Below are 19,406 nucleotides of genomic sequence, written 5' to 3'. Positions count from 1 at the left end.
GAGACGCCTATTGGCTAAAACGATCATGCATCAGTTTTTCATTCCGCGCGCGGAAGGGGGGTGGGTGCGAGAGAGAGAGAGAGAGGGGGGGGGGGGGGGTGGGTCGGCTAAGACACCGCGTCAATGGCGCTGCCCATGCCAAAAATACACATAGCGCGTCACAGAATCGGTCTATAAAGACAGCTGTTTGTTTTGCTGATCTCTGGCAGTCCATACAGTCTTAACGCGAGATGAGAGTACGCGCGAAATAAAAGTGCGTTGCACTGTGGACTATCATTTGACTAGGTCACTTGATAGGGTAAGCACTATTTGGGCACCCGTCCCGCTTCATCATGAATATTCATCATCTAAAGGTAGCCGTAATACCGTGGAAATACATATTTTTTTTAGTTTCTCGGCAGCGTTTTTAAGTTTCTCGGCAAAACTGAACATTTTTCCATCTTCCGGCGAGACGTTTTTACATTCATATAGCACATATCCAGCGTTCTGCCATTTACTAGTACAGTATCTTACTGCCTGATGAATGTTCATGATGAAGCGGGACGGGTGCCCAAATAGTGCTTACCACTTGATAGTACACAGTGCAACGCACTTTCACTTCAATGCCGCGCGGTGCGCGCAGCAAATTCATTGTTTTGTCATCTATGCGCACACATAGCCTAAGCCCTAAGGATACCTAAACACAGCTAAAACGGTTTCAGATGTGGAATAAAATGGGAATTTCTAGGACCCTAGATGTGGAATATAAAGCAAATAATCAACTTTTAGTTTCAGGCAATGAGACAAACTATCACTTCCTCGGCGATCTGAATGTGTACGCTATCTTTCCTCAGCTGCGCTTCGGAAAGATAGCTACATCCAGATCGCCTCGGAAGTGATAGTTTGTCCCATCACCTTCACCAACGTTGATTATTTGCTTAGTATATAAAAACATGTGTTGTAAAATCATTAGTATGTGTTTCCCTCTGGTGGCTGTTGTTTAATACACCCCTAAGATGTAAAAATTTTCAATTCAATTCAATTCAATTCAAAATGATTTTATTTCCAAAACAAAATAATACAAAGTAATATACATAACGCTTACATGAGTACATAATATTTAAAGGAACTTTGAATCACGTAAGTTTCAACAGAACATGAATACATTTATTATGATGATATTAGCTCTGGTTTGGATAAATAAAAGTATGTCATTTACGCTTATCAATTTATGGAAAAAATGCATTCTAGTGTCCTTCGTTAATAATATATGCCAGTATCATACCAGTAAAGGACATATGATGTCCTCGACAGAATCTTGGATTGGAGAAATATGTTTTTTTTTCACATATGTGATACACCAGGATAATACAAGTCAACAGACGCCAAAACGAGTCATTTACATTTGCATTTACATTGCATTGCATAAGGCTTTTACCTTTTCGGTGGCGAGGAGTCAAATAATGTGCACAAATTTTACACACGTAACTAAGAACAGAGAATCAATTTGGCACGCAAAAGGTAGAAGTCGAAATGTCTTTACAATAGAGAGATATCCTAGCTGGTGACAGGGGGTATGTTCTCTTCCTAGGGCAAAATCTTTGGCGACACTTGCGTATCATGATCGAATTTTCGTGCACTAATTTTGTTTTTAAAATCGCAGTTAAATAAACAATCATTCTTACTTTTATCCTCCAGAACATTTCTATCAAAAACAGACAAATAATATAAAAGGCACGTGTTATTAGGTATATAGGATGAAGACGAAAATGGTCAAGGTGAAACTTAGACTCTGTGAAAATATTATAGCTGTAACAAAGTAGGACTAAGTACGAATTTCTCCACACAATCAAAAGCTGAAAATTCTATTCTATTCCGAAAGTTGAAAGTCTATCAGGTGAGTGTCAGACATATCGTGCGTGATCCTCATCAGACGATCTTGCCTCATTACTCGCACCCGCCCGACATGTCTGACACTGACCTGATTATATAGTTGACCAACACTAGTCGAATTCATTGCACTGCGATCCGATGTACTTCGTGGGTGGCCGGCTTTGCTTCCGATGAGTGACCGACGAGAGAATATCTCAGGAATGGGGGTACATGATTGTATTAGGTTATCATTTTGATATTATAATATTGCATACAATTATGACCAGTGTTCTATGTCCAATTTTGCGGCTTTCCCGTCGTAACCCCTCATGAGCCATTAGATGTTACTTGTCACCTTTTGTCTCCAACGCATCTTAATCATGATAATAACTTTCCATTAACTTTGGGGTATTGTTTTTTTCTCTCTTATGATAGACGTGGCCATGGCCCTCCTGCAGCAAGAAAATGAACAGGAAACCTGCCCACCTGCGTTTGGAATGATTTGCGGCACCCGGACAGTGACATTGGGCAACGGAGAAACGGTTGCCATGGTACCCAAACTAATGACGGAGGATGAAATAGCACGAGCGGGAAATCATCCGATGCTGAAAGGGAAGACAAGGTTTACCTGTAGGAATCCAGGTGTGTATACTGACAACTCAATTCCAATTAACGTAATGATCTTGCGTTTGTGATAATTCTTTATTTTTCGGTTTTTTTTTTTAAGTATAATACCAGATGCATATCAGTACTGGGTTAAAAAAGAAATAGTGCTTTAAGGGGAAAAATTCTATATTTTATTCTTTAGTGCTGTTTTGGGGTATGCTGATATAAAATATTCTTATATTGCAAGAAAACTTAGAAGAAAAGGAAAAATGAAATGGTATTTTATATATAAAGGTATATGTTTCAGGGGGCACACTCGTCAAAAGAAGCGAAGCTACCATCTATACACTAAATTTACTTGTAAGTGTATAGTTGCCCCGGTAGGGGCGAAAATTTCGCATTTGTCAGTCATGAAATTGACGATTTTTAAACAAGAAAAATGCCTTTATTGTTCAGTTTGGTCTTTAAATCATTGATTATTATTTATTAAAGGGGCACATTCGGGGAGGGGGAAACCAGTTTCCCCCCCCCCCTGAAAAAAAAATGTGTGTGGGGGGGGGGGGGGGGGGGGGGGAGAGGGTGGCAAGTGCCCCCTCTTCCCTCTGCCAGCACGATCTGTATAACAGTGTTACCATGGAAACATAACAGTATAGGATCCGGCTATCCCGAAGCTGCATAATCACGGTAATGGGTTATTGTCATTGCTTTTCGTCGGCACGGGTCGTTTATTTCTTCTTTCAGTAATGAAATGACATGGTGACAGGACAAAAATAGCATATCCTTATCTTCTTTTTTTATTGCTGCCCTTTCACAGTTTTGAATTCTAATGTACAACGCTTTCACTGATGACCCTGAGACTTCAGAATGATCATTCAAGTCATGAATAACTCATAATAAGGCTGGAAAACGCTGTGTTTCACACCGCCCATGTAATGTTTTATACAGTAGAAACGTTTTCATATGCTAAACAAGCAATGAGTAAAGTTGTTGAGAGAAATTTATGCTAATGTACAAGGCTTTTATTGATGACCCTGAGACTTCAAGTGATCATACAACTTACAAGTCATGAATAATTCAATAAGACTGGAAAACGCTGTGTTTCACACAGCCCATGCAATGTGTTATAGAAACGTTTTCCCACATGCTGTGATGTAAATTCTATGGCCAATCTACGATTATTACATTTTCTTCTTGACGCTTAATGGCCAGTTGCTATACGTTATTTTCAAGGCCTGGGAGGCATCTCCTTTGCAGACACAACCACGACAGAGAATTTGAATTTACTCGGAAAAAAACCCCTACGGAAAGCTACTATTCAATCATCTGCCAACGCAAGTTATCTGTTTGAAGAAACGGAATCAGGAGTGAAGATCTCATTGTGCGGTGGTATTTTTTTTTAGGGTGGGGGGTGGGGTGGGGTGCGCCTTTGAGCATAATATGCAAACCTAGTTCAGGCAATAGATTATTGTCATTTCATCAACGAACCAAATGTTCATTTCGTTTCGAAGTGACTGTATTTCGCTACGAAATTAACATTTCGTCAACGGAATGATTTCATAACGAAATGAACATTCGTCGATCCCCGTAATAGATTGGGTGGGGCATGCAAAAGTGGCACATAATGAGGTAATGACATTACCATCATGAATTTTGCGATTATCAATTAATTAAGAAAAAAATTCTTCTGTGTCCACCGGCAATTATTCCATTCAGATTCGTTGCTTTTTCAAACGCTGTTTCTTACTGATATTTTTTTCTTTTTTTTGTTATGCAAACTCTATTTCCACGATGATAATACAAAAGCAAATCACATTTCTGCTATACTTTCCATTAAGTAATAATAGGCGTTATAATGTTATAAACTAGAAATGGATAGGGTGTGTTTCCCTTGAGGACCTTCTTCCCTGTTCGATTTTGATGAGACATGAGCTCAAGTTATTCACTGCAACTGGTTTTTATAGACCAGTTCGTTATTCCACTTTGCACATTAGCAGAAAAAGGTCATCTGTAATAACATGCATCTTGGTTTGTTAATTCACTGAGATAAGGTATTAAGCATCTACGATGGGATGATTATTCATGTGATCCTTATCTAAATGGTGCTTGCCAGCACATCCACATGGCAGCAAGTCTGGTATTTGGTAATATCAATAGAACAGGGTTGTTATTGCATTCAATACAAAACAATGAAATGGACACCTGTTACAATGTTAACTGATGGACTATTCTTGTCAACTTGTCTTAACGCTAGTTCATTCATAGTTTGAACGCAAATTCCACAAATTACTACGTCGGGCAAGCTTATGCAATATGCAGCTTTGAAAAAGAGTGAAAAAGAAGGTAATTCATAATAATGTGTACATGAGCTAATTACGAACTTGCGTCATTATCCACCCAAACTCGGGTTTGGGTAGAACTAAAGTTGCACTACTTTATGTCATTTCAACGGTACAAACTCCAATAATGTAGCATAACATTCTACTTACAACTCGTATTCAATATTCGTCAAAAAGAAAACTCAAGATGACTTTCCACGTATCATGAGATGAAAACACAACCACAACATAATCAAGCACACATGCGCTTGATATTTTCCTCAAACTATAGTTACAGGACTAGGTTTATATACAATGTAATAGATAATGTTTCTTCTCCCATCTTGTGGTTTTGTTAAAGAAACAAAAAAGGTTTAACCGGGAAAGCATCAATGTAATCACGACGGTTCCATGACATTATTTTGCTCCAGGGACAATTTATTGTTCCCATGAAATATCTGTATGTTAAAGCCAAACATAGATTCCACCCACAAACATAACCATTACCCTTATCTTAATTCTCACATCAAAGTTAACCTAGAACCCTAGCACAACCCTGACCCTTACCCTAAATCCTTTGAGAAAATAAGACCGAAACAATTGTCACAGGAGCAAATGTCATGTCACCAATCACAAAAGGCTTTCTTGGACTTGACTTTACAGTAAAACTTCCAGTAGACCTGAAATTTAAAAAAAAAAAATAAAAATCAGCCGAAATAGATTTACTGGGATCAACTCGTTGAGAGTGACATGCAAATGCACCTATTTTTTTTTTTTTTTTATATAGGTTGAGGCCAGCGTAACTAAATAAAACGTTTGAGGTATCCTAATGAAACTTTGTATGTAGGGATGAGTGGGCGCTGTGGCACAGTGGATAGGACTCCCGACAACCACTCGGACTGGACACTGGGACCCGGGTTCGATTCCCGCCTAGTGCTTATATATGGATAAGATGTTTTTACCCACCAAGTCACCTCTATAGGCCGAGGTGTAAAAATGGGTACCTGGGTAATGATAATGTCAGGATCCTCTGGTAGAGCAGTGACAACACTCGAGAGGCTACCCTGGATAAAGAAGTCGTTATTATTATTATTACAGTATTATTATTATCATTATTATTATTATTATTATTATTATTATTACTATTACTACTACTATTACTATCATATTTTTGTATAATCATTGTGGGCCACTTTTTTTTTTCAACGGGTAACATTATAGACCAATTTTCACGTCATTGTCTTGTACTCGCGCTTTTAAATCTAAAAATAAAAAATTCAAAGTCCCTATAATGATTACAACATAGGCATCAAATTATATCTAGAAATAGTTCAGACAGGACATGTTCGTTTCACAGATTGTGCTTCTTCACCATGTGACAATGGAGGAATCTGTACCATGTTACCATGGAAACATAACAGTATAGGATCCGGCTATCCCGAAGCTGCATAATCACGGTAATGGGTTATTGTCATTGCTTTTCGTCGGCACGGGTCGTTTATTTCTTCTTTCAGTAATGAAATGACATGGTGACAGGACAAAAATAGCATATCCTTATCTTCTTTTTTTTATTGCTGCCCTTTCACAGTTTTGAATTCTAATGTACAACGCTTTCACTGATGACCCTGAGACTTCAGAATGATCATTCAAGTCATGAATAAATCATAATAAGGCTGGAAAACGCTGTGTTTCACACCGCCCATGTAATGTTTTATACACTAGAAACGTTTTCCCATATGCTAAACAAGCAATGAGTAAAGTTGTTGAGAGAAATTTATGCTAATGTACAAGGCTTTTATTGATGACCCTGAGACTTCAAGTGATCATACAACTTACAAGTCATGAATAATTCAATAAGACTGGAAAACGCTGTGTTTCACACAGCCCATGCAATGTGTTATAGAAACGTTTTCCCACATGCTGTGATGTAAATTCTGTGGCCAATCTACGATTATTACATTTTCTTCTTGACGCTTAATGGCCAGTTGCTATACGTTATTTTCAAGGCCTGGGAGGCATCTCCTTTGCAGACACAACCACGACAGAGAATTTGAATTTACTCGGAAAAAAACCCCTACGGAAAGCTACTATTCAATCATCTGCCAACGCAAGTTATCTGTTTGAAGAAACGGAATCAGGAGTGAAGATCTCATTGTGCGGTGGTATTTTTTTTTTAGGGGGGGGGGGTGGGGTGGGGTGCGCCTTTGAGCATAATATGCAAACCTAGTTCAGGCAATAGATTATTGTCATTTCATCAACGAACCAAATGTTCATTTCGTTTCGAAGTGACTGTATTTCGCTACGAAATTAACATTTCGTCAACGGAATGATTTCATAACGAAATGAACATTCGTCGATCCCCGTAATAGATTGGGTGGGGCATGCAAAAGTGGCACATAATGAGGTAATGACATTACCATCATGAATTATGCGATTATCAATTAATTAAGAAAAAAATTCTTCTGTGTCCACCGTTATTCCATTCAGATTCGTTGCTTTTTCAAACGCTGTTTCTTACTGATATTTTTTTCTTTTTTTGTTATGCAAACTCTATTTCCACGATGATAATACAAAAGCAAATCACATTACTGCTACTCCTTTCCATTAAGTAATAATAGGCGTTATAATGTTATAAACTAGAAATGGATAGGGTGTGTTTCCCTTGAGGACCTTCTTCCCTGTTCGCTTTTGATGAGACATGAGCTCAAGTTATTCACTGCAACTGGTTTTTATAGACCAGTTCGTTATTCCACTTTGCACATTAGCAGAAAAAGGTCATCTGTAATAACATGCATCTTGGTTTGTTAATTCACTGAGATAAGGTATTAAGCATCTACGATGGGATGATTATTCATGTGATCCTTATCTAAATGGTGCTTGCCAGCACATCCACATGGCAGCAAGTCTGGTATTTGGTAATATCAATAGAACAGGGTTGTTATTGCATTCAATACAAAACAATGAAATGGACACCTGTTACAATGTTAACTGATGGACTATTCTTGTCAACTTGTCTTAACGCTAGTTCATTCATAGTTTGAACGCAAATTCCACAAATTACTACGTCGGGCAAGCTTATGCAATATGCAGCTTTGAAAAAGAGTGAAAAAGAAGGTAATTCATAATAATGTGTACATGAGCTAATTACGAACTTGCGTCATTATCCACCCAAACTCGGGTTTGGGTAGAACTAAAGTTGCACTACTTTATGTCATTTCAACGGTACAAACTCCAATAATGTAGCATAACATTCTACTTACAACTCGTATTCAATATTCGTCAAAAAGAAAACTCAAGATGACTTTCCACGTATCATGAGATGAAAACACAACCACAACATAATCAAGCACACATGCGCTTGATATTTTCCTCAAACTATAGTTACAGGACAAGGTTTATATACAATGTAATAGATAATGTTTCTTCTCCCACCTTGTGGTTTTGTTAAAGAAACAAAAAAGGTTTAACCGGGAAAGCATCAATGTAATCACGACGGTTCCATGACATTATTTTGCTCCAGGGACAATTTATTGTTCCCATGAAATATCTGTATGTTAAAGCCAAACATAGATTCCACCCACAAACATAACCATTACCCTTATCTTAATCCTCACATCAAAGTTAACCTAAAACCCTAGCACAATCCTGACCCATACGCTAAATTCTTTGAGAAAATAAGACCGAAACAATTTTATTGTCACAGGAGCAAATGTCGTGTCACCAATCACAAAAGGCTTTCTTGGACTTGACTTTACAGTAAAATTTCCCGTAGCCCTGAAAGAAAAAAAAAAGTCAGCCGAGATAGATTTATTGGGATAGACTCGCTGAGAGTGAAATGCAAATGTACCCATTTTTTTTTTTTATTTGTATTTCTTATTTAGGTAAAACAAAACCATAGTACATGCACATAATCATGAGTAGGCCCATTATAAGTCTAGAGTGCGTATATATAAAAAAAAGTAATCCAACTTTAGAGGGCTACTTTTCGATGATGTCAACTATGGAGAGCGCAATGCTGGTTGTGAGAAAAGGGACACTCTTGATTTTTCCATTGATACCTATCGGTAAAAGATCCACATGACTGAGCACATTATCAATGACAACATTAACAATGACAAGTTTTTTTTTTTTTCAAAGTTTAAGCACTATCATGATGGAACATGTGTCTCTATAAAATTGATGAGATTTGTAATTCTTTTTTATGCCTCCTCCACGAAGTTTCGCATTATGGTTTCGAGATGTCCGTCCGTCCGTAATCAACTTTGTGGCCAGCGTAACTAAATAAAACGTTTGAGGTATCCTAATGAAACTTGGCATGTAGAGATGAGTGGGCGCTATGGCATAGTGGATAGGACTCCCGACAACCAATCGGACTGGACACTGGGACTCGGGTTCGATTCCCGCCTAGTGCTTACGTCCTTTGATGAGATGTTTTTACCTACCACGTTACCTCTAGACCAAGGTGTATAAATGGGTACCTGGCAACGCTATAGGGTAATGATAATGTCAGGACCTTCATAGAGCAGTGGCAACACTTAAGAGGCTATACCCTAGATAAAGAAGTCGTTAATTATTATCATTATTATTATCATTATTATTATTCCTACTACTATTACTATCATCATTTTGTATAATCATTGTGGACCACATTTTGTTTTTCAGCAGGTAACATTTAGACCAATTTTCACGTCATTTTCTTCTACTTGCGCTTTTAAATCTAAAAATTAAAAATTCAAAGTCCCTAATGATTACAACACAGGCATTAGATTGTTTCTAGAAATAGCTCAGACAGGACATGTTCGTTTTACAGATTGTGCTTCTTCACCATGTGACAATGGAGGAATCTGTACGGAGACATACACAGGATACAAGTGCTCCTGCGGTGAAGAATTTTTTGGCCCAACCTGTTGTAAGTAATAAATCTGAACCATTTCAAGCATAATTATGTGTGTTTGTGCTCATCTGAAACAGACCAGTTGTCATGGCTAGACCGGCAACTTGTAGTTCTATACATTATTTCAATTGTTATCAAAAATATGCTTCCAATACACATTCACCATCTGGAGAAATTGTTTGAATCATACAAAATGCATCAAAAAGCCCTCCCCCCCAAAAAAAATAGGAAAAAGCGAAGAAGACATAATTTCTTTTCCTATAAATAGGGAATCTCATAGATAATGAAACAAAAATGTCTTCACCTCGGTAGGATACCGAGGTTTGATCGTGCATCAGTAGCATGAACTGTTAAGGTCCACTTAAAACAATCGTTTTCATCCTTTTCCACTTTTTCAAATGTATTCCGAAAGAAAAAAAAATCATTTTCCCATACGTGGCAAGTTTGAAAGTGGGGTTAAAGGAGAAGATGTTCTGAGGTAGTAATTTCGGAAACTGAATACTGTACATGCTGTATGATGTCTTGAAAATGTGTGTTATGAAAAATTTCAGTGTTAAAGACGTTCAATTAAACATTCTTACAATTTATCTCTTATCTACTCACAAGCAAATAATTATACACGAACGCAATATCAAATATTTCGTTCATAGCCGTTTTTTAAAGAATGTTAGTTTTCTAAGCGTAAACTTTTTTTTTACTCTTGCTGTGTATGTGACTGTGCATCACAAGACTAACAAAAAGTCGCGCACACTGCTTTTGGGTGAGGAATCTAAAATAGGTGAAATGGGTAAACCTATAGTCATCTTGAGTTTTGATATCTTCCAAAAAGGCAAGTCTTTTTCTACATTATGGTAATGTTTGGGGTTCTTTTGGCAATATTCTATAACACTTTTGTTTTTGTACAATAATGTGATTAGGTGTATCTTAAGGGCTTTTTACACTTGTAAATTTTTGCTTAGCCCCGGACCAACGGTGGGGCTAAGGGGGGGGGGGGGGCCTTAGCCCCACCGTTGGTACGGGACTATCCTTAGCCCACTTTCTGTTTACACTCGTTTTTGCCAAAGTGGGCTAGCCCCACCGATAGTACGGTACTATCTGGCCCTGCAAAATAGCAGGGGTTAGCACCGCAATTGCGGTGCCAAGCAAGTGAGTGTAAACAGAACGAAAAAATAATCCTGGGCTAAGCGACGGAGACGAAGTCCGACCCTCACTGACCAATCAGAAACGAGGTAATCAAGTGCTGCCGGTGCGTGCGTGTACGTGTACAGTACACAGCGTAATTGTGAATATTCATGTGGTTTGGAAAGTCCGGGGCTAAGAAATACGAGTGTAAAATGGTCAGTTTTCTCCTTAGCCCCGGACAAGAGATAGTACGGGACTAATTGGCGAGTGTAAAAAGCTGAAAAAATTGGTACGGGACTAACGATAGTCCTGGGTCAGAGAAAGTCCGGGGTTAAGAAACACGAGTGTAAAAAGCCCTATAGAGTCCTCTTTTCATTTCTTATAGCTCCTTTACATACTCTTTACTTTCAACTGTAATAACTTTTGAAAAGATGATGCCATACTGCTTTGAAAATTGTTCTTAATCTTAACGGATAGAATGCGGTGATAGAACGTGATGAATTTCGCCGTAATCTGATAATCCCTTCATTCTTATCGCTATGGTGTTTACATCCTTGCTTTTATTTTTGTCCGTATCAATTGCACAGATAGCACAGCTGGTAAGAGAAAGGGCTTGAATAGAATTTTCCAGAGTATGCGTTTTCCTTTTAATGTTAAGATATTAAGTCCGTTTGAATTGAGTTATTGCTCCTTCAGAATGTGTCCTTAACTAAATCCGACTTTTTGTTCGTTTTGTGGTACAAGGTTATATAGATATGCTATGACTACATGTGCACATGATATATCTATATTACGTGCATATTCGTAATGAATATGAATACATGAAGAAATACATATGTATATATATATAAATATAAATGTGTGTATATATATATATATATATATATGAATAAATCTATATGAATTATCTGTCAATGCAAATGTCTGTTTTGGTCCATTATAGAGAATTCTAATCTTTTACTTGGTTTTGACCTAGACAGTCACAGTATGAAATTATGTCCTTTACCAGACGGATGTACGGTCTCGGAAGGAATTGTCTTAATGAAAAGGCCCGTTTGTTTGTTTGTTTGTTTGTTTTTAAATTTGGACCCTCCCCTCCCCCTGCAAAAAAAAGAGATAAAAACAAAAAAAGAAATGCAAAACGAAATAACATCCCTACAAGTATACGTAACGAGCCTGCCTCCCCAACACAGCACCCTTACACTTACGCATACAACAGACATTCAGGCCAAATTGCTCAAGAGTCAGTCAGTTTCGTATTTCTTAAGGCCTTTCAATATAATGTGAAGTTAATGTGCACTATGATTTTATTCGATTCAGATTTTGCCCTCGCATGAATCTTAAATAACATCTAATGCACTCTTTCTCTGTAGCGGGAAACCATTTAACTGTCATGAAATGTACATTAACTATACCGGGTGTCCCCAAAAAAGCGGAACGGTGGATTTTCAGTACCTTGCGCTCTAAAAGTGATATTTTTTTGACATCATTAGAAAGAGCATCTTCCGCAAAAGACAATGATACCAAAGTCATTAAATTTGGTTCAGCACTGTTTATTCACGCCAATTTCTATAAATGCAGTCATTTTCAAATTTCGACGGATTTTTGCGACGTATGAGATAATAATTTGGGTGTGACACGCGTTCCATACGGTGAATATTGTGCAAGCTCGTTGATCCATGTCAACAAAAGATACAGCTTTCACATTGGGCGCGCGCACACACACACACACACACACTGTTTTTTTTTTCCTGGCCCGCGCCCAATGATGAAGGCCTGGTGACTGGCCGAAAGCTCGACTGATTAAAAGGGAGACTCAAGATCGAGAGCAACGTCCGCTTCAGTCTAATTTCTTTCAGTATGCTACCCACAATGAGGCACCGCGTACGTTTGGGAAGGGAACTATTATATATATATAATATATATATATATATATATATATATATATATATATATATACATACACATATACAAATATTACACATGCAATACTACATAAGCAGTTAACATGCATTTTTTTCTTAAAGCATGCAACGTAATCCACACACCAAACAGCGGCCGCAAGTTAGTCTTCAACTTTTATGGGCTGAACCTAACAACGGATATGACGTCACTGGATTTTGAAGTCAGTACTGACAAGGCCCCTCACATTGCCCTGACAATGAACCCTTCCCAGACGAATATCCACGAATATGTGATCGGTGAGTGTCCTTCCTGTCGAAAGAAATGTTCTTAACGTATGATTCTCAAGGATTTAAAATTGTACTTGATTTCATTTTGTTTTATCTATATGTCTATCCTACATTTGCTTAATTACACAAAAACTTGGATGTACAGGTATGCATTTATGATTACTGTTTAGAATATGTTCATATGTATATGTGTTTGTATATATGATATACGTGTATACATTATATATATATATATATATATATATATATATATCATTTCATTTTCATTTCATTTCATTTATTTCCACTTTCATAATTGGTTTACAAACTTTGCATTAAAGACAAACAGACAGACAAACAAACAAACAAAAATACATGGTGTCAAATATGATAGTGGCGGAATCATGAGAAGCACAAAGTAGGCTTATTGAAAATGATCCCTTAAGAAATATTATGATGTAAATACATGTAATCTTTTAAAATCATTGGTTTGTAACTGAATTGAAACAAACATGAATACAAAATACGATAAGATTTACAACTTGAATCAATAAAAAACCGGATACGTTTAGATATGAAAGTAGAGAAGAAAAGAAGAAAACTCCATATTCAACTATTCGTCAACTTGTAACTTAATTGCATCAAAAAGATGTTGTTTATATAATCTTTTAAATTGTCTTACGGTCTTACTGATCCTGAAAACTATATTCAAATTATTCCACAAAATAGTACCTTTGTAAAATATTGATGACTGCGTACAAGATGTGCGATTTAATGGGGGATGAATACTCTGAGCATTTCTGGTATTATAATCATGAATTGAACTACTGAGGGTAAAATAATCAGAGAATACATCAGGGAGAAAACTATTATAAAGTTAAAACATGAATATTGCAGACTCTAATGAAATTAAAATAAGTAATATTTGAGTTTTCGAAAACAGAGGTAAACTGGGGGAAGCATATGTTGAATTGGTTATTAAAAGCACTCCCCGTTTTTGTAATTTATGTATTCGATCAATATTTTTATTAAAAGTGAATCCCCATACAATATTGCAGTAATTAATTTGTAGTGAAATCAAAGCATGGTATAACATTTTAAGGACATTCCTAAGAAGATACTGTAATTTACACAAAACCCCTATGTTTCTTTATATAATACTGGCTATGTAATCAATATGATAATTCCAAGATAATCTTTCATCTATAATTACTCCTAAGAATTTTGTGCTTACAACTCTATCTATTTTCATATTCTTAAAATACAACTGCAAATTGTGGTCTGTTATGATTCGCATACCAAATAAAATATAATGATTTTTATCTATATTCAAAATGAACTTATTGGCTTCCATCCAATCACTAATATTGCGCAATTGTCTATTAACAATATCAAATAGTTTACATGGATCTGAGCCTTTACAAAATACACTGGTATTTTCAATTTTTTTTTCAATTCAATTTATTCATTTCATAAAATCACATATAAAATATTTACATAGATGTGTGAGTCAAAGGAGGAAATCACGCAAAAGCCTAGGGCTTGGAAATGGAGATTTCCTTTACAATATAGTTTAAAATCACAGTTTTGAATGAAACATATATATATCAAAACAGAACTTAAATTAGAGGCCGTTACAAAATCAACAATACATTATGATAGAGACAGGAAACAGGAAACAAAACAACAACTGAACTAATACAATATAATACTATACAATAAAAAACAAACAAACAAACAAACATGCAGGGTAATTGTCAAAGGTTTGTATGGGAATTGCACAATTATTCATCATTCATTCATAAACATTAATCAATACAGATTGAGAAGAAGCTGCTTATATTGAGTCATAAAAAGATTCAATGTGTTAACAGATTTCAGTTTCATGCTTAACAAATTCCACAATTTAGCCCCTTTGTACTTTATAGAGTTGGACTGACTGATTTTCAGACGATAAAATGGTAAAATATAACATTGTTTATTTCTAGTATTGAAAGAATGTTTCTTGGCATGAGAAGAAAAATAATCATTGAATATATCTGGCAAGACGGAGCGAACATATTTATACATAAAAATACCAAGTTTAAATGAAATTCTGTCTCGAAAATTTAACGTTTGCAAGTCCTTAAATAATGGAGGGGTGTGGGCAAGTTTGAGGGAATTTGTACAAAGGCGAATGGCTTTCTTTTGGAGGACCGTTAGCCGATCTAATTGTCGCTGGCTAGTCCCTGACCAGACGAGATTACAATAGTCTAAGTACGGCAAGATAAAGGCATTGTAAAGCATGAACAGTGTATTTTTCGGGATTAACGAACGAAGCTTGAACATCATACCAAGTGCAACACTTATCTTTCCATGAACATAATTGACATGGTCATTCCAGGACAACTTTTCGTCAATATATACCCCTAAAAAGTTTATTGTGGCAACCTTTTCAATTTCGTTATTATTAATTTTTATAGAAAAGTTTGGACAAAATTGTATCTGTTTTCTGGAAGATTGGAAAATCATGTATTTCGTTTTACTAATATTCATTTGTAGTTTGTTTGCCTTGAACCAGTTGCATAAGGATTGCACTTCTTCATTAACAATTTGGTTAAGGATTTTCTGATCAGAATGTGAATATATAATATTGATATCATCAGCATACATTACAAAACGAAAAACTTTCGATGAATTGATAACATCATTGACATAAATCAAAAAGAGAAGAGGGCCAAGGATACTACCTTGGGGCACGCCATGAGATACGGGCATGAGGTCCGACTTAGCACCGTTGAAGCTGGTGTATTGTTGTCGTCCACTCAAATAATCAACAAACCAAGAATGAGGCACACCACGAATACCATAGTGTTCTAGCTTGTGCAAGAGTATGTTATGGTCCAGTGAATCAAACGCTTTACTCAGGTCAATGTACATAGCCAAGGGAATTTCTTTCTTTTCAAGGGATAAAATGACTTGTTCCAAGGTGTGTAACAATGCTGTTTCGGTCGAAAAGGAGGGCCGAAAACCAAATTGTTCTTTTATGAGAAGGTCATTTTCGGACAAATACTTGTACAAACGTTTATATACTATGCGTTCAATTATTTTGGAGAAAGTTGGAAGAAGAGAAATTGGTCTATAATTTTCTATCAAAAATTTATTATTCTTCTTATAAACAGGAATTACCTTTGCAAGTTTGAGGGAGTCTGGGACCTTACCTGAGCATAGCGATTGATTGAATATAAGAGCCAGGGGACGAGCAATATAATGGATAATTTGTTTTACAAATTTAGAACTAAAACCATCATGACCACATGAAATCTTACAATTCATGTCTTTCACGATTTCAGCTATTTCCGACTCATTGGTAGGACAGAAGAAAATGGAAACTGATGGTTTCGAGCTCAAATAATCTGTAAAATGCTTTGGACAACTTTGAATGTTTTCTGAGATTGAGACTCCTATATTCGCAAAATACTGGTTGAAAACATTTGCTATTTCTTTATGATTTTCAATTTTTTGACCACAAAGTTCGATAAAAGGTGGCAATTCAGATTTGCTACTTCTCCCCAAAATCTCATTTACAATTTTCCATGTTTTACAAAGGTTTGATCTATTTCTTTCAATCAAGTTTGCAAAATAAAGTCGTTTTGATTCGCGTAGAATCACATTCAATTTGTTTCTATATCGTTTATACACAACTTCATTCTTACGTGAGGGAACATGAATATGTTTGTAATATAACCTTTGCCTTCTATTGATTGACTTTAATATTCCTTTTGTTACCCACGGCTTTCTTATAGTATATTTTTTGGTCTTCTTGAGTGATGCACGCTGGATAACATGTTTATCACAAATCTTGGTGAAAGTCTCAAGAAAATTATCATACGAGGAGTTAACATCACTCCCATTTTCAATAAATGACCAATTGACTGAGCATACACACACAACCTAAATTGGTAGGCAGGACTAATAAGAAGCTAGTCCAGATGGTGTCACCCTGGACTAGTGTTATTCTAGTAATGCTAGCTTGACTTGCTTATTGGACTACCGTGAAGTTAGTAATGACTACTGGACTTGGTAAGCCAAGGCAAGTAATGACTTCTGGACTTGCATAATGCTAGTCATGATGTTAGTTAACACTGCTGGACTAGGGAAATCAAGCTAGTAATGAGCATAAAACTACTCATCATGTTAGTAGTGATTGCTGGACTAGTTAGGCAAAAGATAGTCAAAGAGTGCTGGACTAGCACAAAGCTAGTCATGTCTGCTGAACTAAGTTACTAGCTTTGGATTTCCATGCTAGTCATGACTGCTGGACTAGCATGAGACTTGTAATGGATGCTGGACTATGCTGAGTAAGGCTAGTCATTGCTGCTTGACTAGAAAACGACTAGCTTTAAACTAGTGTAGATGGTGTCAAGTTACACTAACATAGAGCTAGTACAAACAGCTAGACTAGCTTATTGCTGGTCTGGCCCTTTTGACTAGCTTTCACCGAACCTAGTGCAGCATGCGTGACAAGCGAAAGCTAGTCAAGGTCTCGGAGATGAATCTGAAATGAAATTACATGTATGCAGATAATGTAACTGTGACGAAAATACATTAAAACAAAAGCAATAATATCAGGTTAAAAATCTCAAATTTTATTCATCCAACGAATGCAGCAAATTAATGTAGGCATCATGAATATCACAAATGAATCTTACATAATTGAAAAGAAATTGAATTGCAGCATTGAATAAACATATGAATATACAGGGTTACATAAAAACACTCAATGCACAATGGGAAGCATGAAATAAATCAAGAGTCGAGCTCTACAACTGCATATCTCCTTATATACAACATTTATATAAAATTGAACCCGTAAATGGCCATGTGTTGTGAACTTGCAACCCAAAAGGGTGGACCAAAAAAAAAAAATTATGTTATGATTCATTGTTATATGAGCTCATTAAGCACATGAAATTGTGACACGGCAAGTGATAGAATAAAAAAAAAAAACGATGAAGGTGCGGGGGAGGTGAGGGGGAGAGGGGAGAGAAACGGTACACATAAAGTCTATGGGAGCGATTTTTTTAATTATGTGAATAACTTTGCTATACTAGGAACTAGGCAGTTGATTTTGGTTTTTTCTTACAGCTAGGACAGGTATAATAATCCAACTCCAAATGCATTATAAATTTCTCAATGATAATTATCTCAAATCAAGTCACAAAAGCTTTAATCATATGACCAAGTCAACTTAACACTATGAGAGCAAATTTATTATAATTCATAATTTTGGTATAATATGGGCTACAAACTTGATTTGAGTCTTTCTCATCCTTCTCATTATTTCAGCTTCATAACGCATGTTTTATTGTACAGTGTATTAAGAACTATAAATCATATGTGGCTATACAACTCGAAATCTGTGTCAAGGAGTAGCCGCAAGGCAAAGTCTGAAACTAAAGCAGAAATTCATTCCCAAGGATTGTGTACTAAATGTACAGTACATGTATTTTGGAATTTAATTAGAGAAATCTGACTCTGGTTGCTTTCTTACAAATGATTATAACATAGGCATATAGTAATAACTCATTGAGATAATGTGTGTGGTTCCTATACAATTTCGTTATTACAGAGTATATTTCATAAACTTTCACACACAAACACATTACTGTCCATAAGAATAAGATGTAATGAGGCTTGCAGTGATGTAACATCCAATACAAATGTAGGTACATGTAATGTATTAATCTGATCTAAAAATACAACAAATGGAACAAATTCTCTAAAAATTTCAGATTTTGACTTTCTTTTTATATCATGCCATTTTGTACAGAAAGGATGCATTTCTGAAGGTGGTATCAAGGTATGAAATCAGACTAGTACAAGACCGATGTTAGTACACAAAACAGTCTGTCCAAAGGGGTTTTCCGAGGTATTGTCATGAACAACATTTCATGAATATTCTTTATCTTTAAGGTATCTACTTAAAACGTATCTTGACTGTAATGCTTTCGGGTCTGGAGAGCAAGATTTTTTTTTTCCTCTCTTGGGGGCCCTATCCTCTGCCCCCCCCCCCCCCCGAGCTCCAAGGAGGTTATCATAGGTATTGAGGCATTGTCATGAACGTATATTCTTCACCTATAAAGATATCCACATACACCATATCTTGCCTATAATGCTTTTGGATCTGGAGCACAAAAGTTTCTCCCATCTTCCCTTGCCCCCCCCCCCCCCCCCCGACCACATGCTCAACATGAACAACCTTGGGACCCTACCCACTAAGGATGATCCCAACCAAGTTTGACTGAAATCTGGACTCCGGTTTGAAGAAGATGGACATGTGTTTTTTTCCCCTTGGCCCCCACCACCAAAACTTGGGTCTTTCCATGAACAAACTATATTCTTTATAGGTAAATGTATAGATCTACAAATAACATATTAACTACATTGTTTTGGGGTCTGGAGAAG

This window comes from Diadema antillarum, unplaced genomic scaffold (genome assembly GCF_040938485.1).
Source record: "Diadema antillarum isolate AM-2024a unplaced genomic scaffold, OU_Dant_1.0 scf00000113, whole genome shotgun sequence".
NCBI classification, from domain to species: Eukaryota; Metazoa; Echinodermata; class Echinoidea; order Diadematoida; family Diadematidae; genus Diadema; species Diadema antillarum.
The sequence above is the reverse complement of the archived record's forward strand: the minus strand, read 5'-3'. Positions refer to the sequence as shown.